A 7789-nucleotide genomic window follows, 5' to 3' on the forward strand; every position below is an offset into this window, starting at 1 on the left:
ACAATATCGTTCCATTTATTTCCATGTCCACCCTCTTTTGTTGTTCTTATTATATAAATGACATCTGTTATAAACCCCACAATACGATGTCATAACTTTAGCTCTTAAATAGCCACATCTGTCAGTGTGCCTATATGATTAAAAAAAAAAAAAAAAAAAAAAGGAAGGCCCAGGTACGGTGGCTCACACCTGTAATCCCAGCACTTTGGGAGGCCCAGGCGGGTGGATCACGAGGTCAGGAGTTCAAGACCAGCCTGACCAACATGGTGAAACCCCATCTCTACTAATAATAGAAACATTAGCTGGGCATAGTGGCGCGTGCCTGTAATCCTAGCTACTCAGGAGGCTGAGGCAGGAGAATTGCTTGAACCGGGACCCGGGAGGTGGAGGTAGCAGTGAGCCAAGATCGCACCACTGCACTCCAGCCTGGGTCCAGCCTGGGCTACAGAGCAAGACTCTGTTTCAGAAAAAAAAAAAAAAAAAAAAGGGACGCAACCACAGCGGAAGAACAACTGCCAGTCTAACTGTGCGTGAAGGCTGGCAGTGATGGGGCCGAGACTGGGAACCGCCCCTTCTCCCTGAGACTGTTCATAGTGCTGTGGGTCACAGGAGTCACCTTCAACGTTACCACCACTGACACCAAGAGACAGACTGAGAGAGTGCAGAAGCTGTGCCCAGGAGGGCAGCTCCCATTCCTGCTGCATGGCACTGAAGTGCACACAGACACCAACAAGATGGTGGAATTTCTGGAGGCAGTACTGTGCCCTCCGAGATACCCCAAGCTGGCAGCTCTGAACCCTGAGTCCAACACGGCTGGGCTGGACATATTTGCCAAATTTTCTGCCTACATCAAGAATTCAAACCCAGCACTCAATGATAATCTGCAGAAGGGACTCCTGGAAGCCCTGAAGGTTTTAGACAGTTACTTAACATCCCCCCTCCCAAAAGAAGTAGATGAAACCAGTGCTGAAGATGAGGGCATCTCGCAGAGGAAGTTTCTGAATGGCAATGAGCTCACCCTGGCTGACTGCAACCTGTTGCCAAAGCTACACATAGTACAGGTGGTGTGTAAGAAGTACCGGGGATTTAACATCCCTGAGGCCTTCCCGGGAACGCGTCAGCACTTGAGCAATGCTTATGCATGGGAAGAATCCGTCTCCACCTGCCCAGATGATGAGGAGATCCAGCTCGCCTATGAGCAAGGGGCCAATGCCCTCAAATAAGCCCCTCCTGGGACTCCCTCAACCCCCTCCATTTTCTCCACAGAGGCCCTGGTGGTTTCCATATTGCAACCCAATGGACACACTCCAAGTTGGCCAGTGGACAGGGAATCCTGGAAGACTTGTTCTGGGATGGTGTGGGGAAGAGGGGATGAGGGAAAGAAACGGGGGGCTGGGTGAGATTTTTATTGTGGGGTGGGATGGGCAGGACAACATATTTCAGTAATAAAATAGAGAAAAAAATGAAAAAAATAAATAAACAGCCGCATCTGTTAAAGAAATAAAGAAAAAATGTAAATACAATTTAAAAATATTTACTCACCTGTTTACCATCTCAAGAATTTTTTATTCCTTTCTATAGATCTGAGTTTTTTTTTTTTTTTTTTTTTTTAGATGGAGTCTTACTCTGTCACCCAGGCTGGAGTGCAGTGGCACCATCTCGGCTCACTGCAAGCTCCAACTCTTGGGTTCACACCATTCTCTCGCCTCAGCCTCCTGAGTAGCTGGGATTACAGGCATGTGCCACCAGGCCCGGCTAATTTTTTATATTTTTAGTAGAGACGGGGTTTCACTGTGTTAGCCAGGATGGTCTCGATCTCCTGACCTCGTGATCCGCCTGCCTCAGCCTCCCAAAGTGTTGGGATTACAGGCGTGAGCCACCGTGCCTGGCCCTATAGATCTGAGTTTTTATCCGGTATCATCTCCTTCAGCCAGATGAGCTTTCTTTGATGTTTTTTTTTTTTTTCTGAGACGGAGTCTCATTCTGCTGCCCAGGCTGGAGTGCAATGGCATGATCTTGGCTCACTGCAGCCTCCGCCTCCTGGGTTCAAGCTATTCTCCTGGCTCAGCCCCCCGAGTAGCTGGGATTACAGGTGCCCACCAGCATGCCTGGCTAATTTTTGTGTTTTTGGTAGAGATAGGGTTTCACCATGTTGGCCAGGCTGGTCTCAAACTCCTGACCTCAAATGATCTGCCCTTCTCAGCCTCTCAAAGTGTTGGGATAACAGGCGTGAGCCACCGTGCCCAGCCGATGTTCCTTATAATACAGGTCTGCTGGTGACAAACTCAGTTTTTGTTTATCTGACAATGTCTCTGTTTTGTCTTCATTTTTGAAGGATAGTGTTACTGGATATAGAAATCTAATTTGAGCCAGGCGCGGTGGCTCATGCCTGTAATCCCAGCCCTTTGGGAGGCCGAGGCAGGTGGATCACGAGGTCAGGAGATCGAGACCATCCTGGCTAACACGGTGAAACTCTGTCTCTACTAAATATAGAAAAAATTAGCTGGGCGTGGTGGCGGGTGCCTGTAGTCCCAGCTACTTGGGAGGCTGAGGCAGGAGAATGGCATGAACCTGGGAGGCGGAGCTTGCAGTGAGCCAAGATTGCCCCACTGCACTTCAGCCTGGGCAACAGAGCGAGTGTCTGTCTCAAAAAAAAAAAAAAAAAATGACTATGCCATACCTTGGCAGATTGTTTTGTATTCAGGCTGCTTGGGCTTCACTGAGGTTTTTGAATCTATAAATTTGTCTTCGACTCTCGGCTTTTGGCTCGGAGGAGGCCAAGGCGCAACTTTCTTCAGTCTCTCGAATCCGGGTTCATCCAACACCAGCCGCCTCCACCACGCCGCCAAAGTTCAACCCCAATGAGATCAAAGTCGTATACCTGAGGTGCACCGGAAGTGAAGTCGGTGCCACTTCTGCGCTGGCCCCCAAGATCGGCCCCCGGGGTCTGTCTCCAAAAAAGGTTGGTGATGACATTGCCAAGGCAACAGGTGACTGGAAGGGCCTGAGTATTACAATGAAACTGACCATTCAGAACAGACAAGCCCAGATTGAGGTGGTGCCTTCTGCCTCTGCCCTGATCATCAAAGCTCTCAAGGAACCACCAAGAGTCAGAAAGAAACAGAAAAACATTAAACACAGTGGGAGTATCACTTTTGATGAGATTGTCAACATTGCTTGACAGATGCAGTACTGATCCTTAGCCAGAGAACTATCTGGTACCATTAAAGAGATCTTGGGGACTGCCCAGTCTGTGGGCTATAATATTGATGGCCACCACCCTCAAGACATCATAGATGACATCAACAGTGGTGCTGTGGAATGCCCAGCCAGTTAGGCACAAAGGAAAATATTTCAATAAAGGATCATTTGACAACTGTGGAAAAAATAACAAAATAAAAAAAATTTGTCTTCGAATAAATTTGAGAAATCAGCATATACTTTGTCAAATATTTTAATGCCCCATTCTCCCTCTTCTATTTTTCTGAAATTCAAATTACATATGGTATATAGAACATTTTTATTTTTATTTTTAAAATTTAAAAAAGATAGAGTTTCACTCTTGTCACCCAATCTGGAGTGCAATGGCATAATCTCGGCTCACTGCAACCTCCGCCTCCTGGGTTCTAGCGATTCTTCTGCCTTAGCCTCCTGAGTAGTTGGGATTACAGGCATGCGCCACCACGCCTGGCTAATTTTTGTATTTTTAGTAGAGACAGGGTTTCTCCGTGTTGGTCAGGCTGGTCTCGAACTCTCAACCTCAGGTGATCTGCTTGCCTCGGCCTCCCAAAGTGCTGGGATTACAGCCACTGTGCCTGGCAATTTTTGTGTTTTTAGTAGAGATGGAATTTCACCATGTTGGCCAGGCTGGGTATATAGATCTTTTAATGTTGCCTCCCAAATCCATAAAACTCTGTTTAATTTTTTCAGTTATTTTTTCTCTCTCTGGTCTTTAGAATAAATAATTTGTATTGCTTTATCTTTATATTCACTGACTCCTTCCTTTGTAATCTTCATTCTATTAAATCTGTCAAGTTGATTTTTCATTTCAGTTATTGTACTTTTCAGTTCTAGAATTTCCATTTGTTTTTTTTTATAGTTAAAATTTCTCTTCTGAAGTTCCATATCTGTTCCTTCATTATGACTACATTTTCCTGTAAGGCCTTGAAAATAAGGCTGGGCATGGTGGCTCATGCCTGTGATCCCTGGACTTTGGGAGGCCAAGGCGGGCAGATCATCTGAGGTCGGGAGTTTAAGACCAGCCTGGCCAACATTGTGAAACCCCATCTCTACTAAAAATACAAAAATTAGCTGGGTGTGGTGGCGCACACTTGTAATCCCAGCTACTTGGGAGGCTGAGGCAGTAGAATCGCTTGAACCTGGGAGGCGGAGGCTGCAGTGAGCTGAGATCACACCACTGCACTCCAGCCTGGGCAACAGAGGGAGACTCCATCTCAAAAAGAGAAAATAATTATAAAAGTTGCTTTAAAATCCTTGCTGCTAATTCCCAAGATTAGAAATTCCAACATCTGAGTCATAACTTTTTCTCTTTGAGAGTGAGTTTTGAGTATGATTCAGTTTTCTGTTTCTTCATATGCCTAGTACTTGTTTATTGTAGCTGGACATTGTCGAGACTATGGATTTTGTTATGTTCCTCTCAAGAGTGTTAATTTTGTTCTAACAGGCAATTAACTTGGTTGGACTGAAACTCCAATCTTTGTTTCCCCTGTGAAAGGCAGTAGCTGGAATTTCTACTCTGTTCTTGCTCCCAGCTGCTGATTTTGCTGGGACTCCTGGAGACTCCTGTGCATATGCGCAGTTGGACAACCAAGGATTTGGACAGAGTTTATATACAGATTTTGGGACTTGTTTGCTCTATAGAATTTCTTTCTGTGAGTTCCCTCTTAATTTTCCAGCCACACTTCTTGCCTAGAACTCTGTACTCGGCACCTCAAACCAGTAAGACCATAGCTTTCTATGCATTTCCACCTCCCACACAAATTACAGAGTGCCCTCACACAAAAAACCACAAAAATATAAGTCTAGTACAGGGCAGCTCCCACCTTTCAAGAGTTGATTTTCCTCACATTTCTAATTGCTGTTAGGTGTTCTTTAGTGCCTTCAAATATTTGGGTTTGGTTGTTGTTTATTTTATTTCAGGTTTTTGGTTTTTTGTTTTGGTTTTGTTTTGTTTTTGTTTTGAGATGGAGTTTTGCTCTTGTCGCCCAGGCTAGAGTGCAATGGCATGATCTGAGCTCACTGCAACCTCTGCCTCCCAGGTTCAAGTGATCCTCCTGCCTCAGCCTCCTGAGTAGCTGGGAATACAGGCATGCACCACCACAGCTGGGTAATTTTTGTATTTTTAATAGAGACAGGGGTTTCACCATGTTGACCAGGCTGGTCTTGAATTCCTGACCTCAGGTGATCCACCTGCCTCAGTCTCTTAAAGTGCTGGGATTACAGGTGTGAGCCACTGTGCCCGGCCAGGTTTTTTTTTTTTTGTTATTGTTTTGTTTTTAAGAGACAGGATCTTGCTTTGTTGCCCAGGCTGGAGCACAGTGGTATGATCATAGCAAACTGCAGCCTTGAACTCCTGAGCTCCAGCAATCCTCCTGCCTCAGCCTCCCAAGTAGCTGGGACTACCAGTGCATATCACCATGCCTAGTTAATTTTTTTGAAAACTATTTTGATAGAGATGGAGTCTTGCTATGTTGCCCAGGCTGGTCTTGAACTCCTGGCCTCAAGCAATCCTCTCACCTAAGTCTCCAAAGGTGCTAAGATTACAGGCATGAGCCACTGTACCTGGCCTTGTTTCAGGTTTTTTTTTATTTTTGTTTTTGTTTTTGTTTTTGAGACAGAGTCTTGCTCTGTGGCCCAGGCTGGAGTGCAGTGGCACAACCTTGGCTCACTGCAACCTCCACTTCCTGGGTTCAAGTGATTCTCCTGCCTCAGCCACCCGAGCAGCTGGGATTACAGGTGTGCACCACAAGCCTGGCTAATTTTTTGTGTATTTTTAGTAGAGATGAGGTTTCGTCATGTTGGCCAGGCTGGTCTCAAACTCCTGACCTCAAATGATCTGTCTTCCTCAGCCTCCAAAAGTGCTGGGATTACAGGCGTGAACCAAGGCACCTGGCCCTTGTTTCAGTTTTATAATTGTTATCTGAGGCATGATTATTCTGACCAAATTATTGTGCTATTACCACCTCCTTACATTTTTTAACCGTTTTATTCCTCAGAGCACCTCTTTAAGGCTAATATAATTATCCCCCATTTTTGAACTGAGGAAACAGAGGCACTGCAAGGGAAACCATTTGTTTAAGGTCACACAGCTAGTTTGTGGAAGAGCCAAAATCTAAAACCAGTCAGATTACATAATCCTATGCTTGCTCCAGTTCACCACTATTCCTAAACACCTCAAGGTGGTTTGGGTTCCAGCCTAGAGCCCTCTGGAAAGTATTTGGGGCTGGAAGGAGGTAAGAGCCCTCAAAATTCCTATTCAGGCTAGGGCAGTAGCTTTCAACCCAGAGCATCGGAGTCATCTGAGAAACTATGAAAAAGAGAGATGCTAGGCCTCATCTACTGAATCAGTAGCTCTAGTGGTAGAGACCGGGAATCTACTTTTTTGTTTTGTTTTGAGACAGAGTCTCGCTCTTTTGCCCAGGCTGGAGTGCAGTGGAACAATCGTGGCTCACTGCAACCTCCGCCTGCCGGGATCAAGCGATTCTCCTGCCTCAGCCTTCTGAGTAGCTGGGATTACAGGCGTACACCACCAAGCCCGGCTAATTTTTGCATTTTAAGTAGAGATGGGGTTTCACCGTGTTGGCCAGGTTGGTCTCGAACTCTTGGCCTCAAGTGATCTGCCTGCCTCAGCCTCCCAAAGTGCTGGGATTACAAGCATGAGCCACTGTGCCTGGCCAACATTTTTTTTTTTTTTGGCGGGGGACAGAGTCTTGCTCTGTGGCCCAGGCTGGAGCACAGTGGCACAGTCTTGGCTCACTGCAGCCTCAACCTCCTGGGCTCAAGCAATCCTCCCACCTCAGCCTCCTAAGTAGCTGGGACTAGAGGCATGTGTCACCACATCTGGCTAATCTTTTAATTTTTTTGTACAGACAGGGTCTCACTATGTTGCCCAGTCTGGTTACAAACTCCTGGACTCAAGCAGTCCTCCTGCCTTGGCCTCCCAAAGCGCTGGTGTACAGGTGTGAGCCACTGTATCCAGCCTTTTTTTTTTTAGAGACAGGGTCACTGGGCGTGGTGGCTCACGCCTGTAATCCCAGCACTTTGGAGGCTGAGGCGGGCGGATCACGAGCTCAGGTGATCGAGACCATCCTTGCTAACACGGTGAAACCCCATCTCTACTAAAAATACATAAAATTAGCCAGGCGTGGTGGCAGGTGCCCGTAGTCCCAGCTACTCGGGAGGCTGAGGCAGGAGAATCGCTTGAACCCAGGAGGTGGGGCTTGCAGTGAGCCGAGATCACGCCACTGCACTCCAGCCTGGGCGACAGAGCGAGACTCCGTCTCAAAAAAAAAAAAAAAAAAAAAAGAGACAGGGTCTTTCTCTGCTGCCCAGGCTGGAGTGTAATGGCACGATCGTAGGTCACTGCAGCCTCAACTCCTGTGATCAAGTGGTAGTCTGGCTTTTTTTTTTTTTTTTTCTTCTGTTTCTCTGGTGATTCTAATGTCCAGTCAGGGTTGAGAACTTCTGTGGTAAAGGCAAAGTACCTACACCAGTATTCTTCTGTCTACTGTAGCCCAAGACTAACTTTTCCATCATGCCTAGCCTAGTT

At 46.5% G+C, this 7789-nt stretch overlaps 2 pseudogenes; both read left to right on the top strand.

Moving 5' to 3' along the window:
• Positions 1–485: 485 nt before the first annotated feature.
• Positions 486–2753, top strand: LOC100991617 (chloride intracellular channel protein 1-like; annotated as a pseudogene).
• On the top strand, positions 2747–3578 carry LOC100991277 (large ribosomal subunit protein uL11-like; annotated as a pseudogene).
• Positions 3579–7789: the final 4211 nt, after the last annotated feature.

This window comes from Pan paniscus, chromosome 10 (assembly GCF_029289425.2).
Source record: "Pan paniscus chromosome 10, NHGRI_mPanPan1-v2.0_pri, whole genome shotgun sequence".
In the NCBI taxonomy this organism is placed as follows: Eukaryota; Metazoa; Chordata; class Mammalia; order Primates; family Hominidae; genus Pan; species Pan paniscus.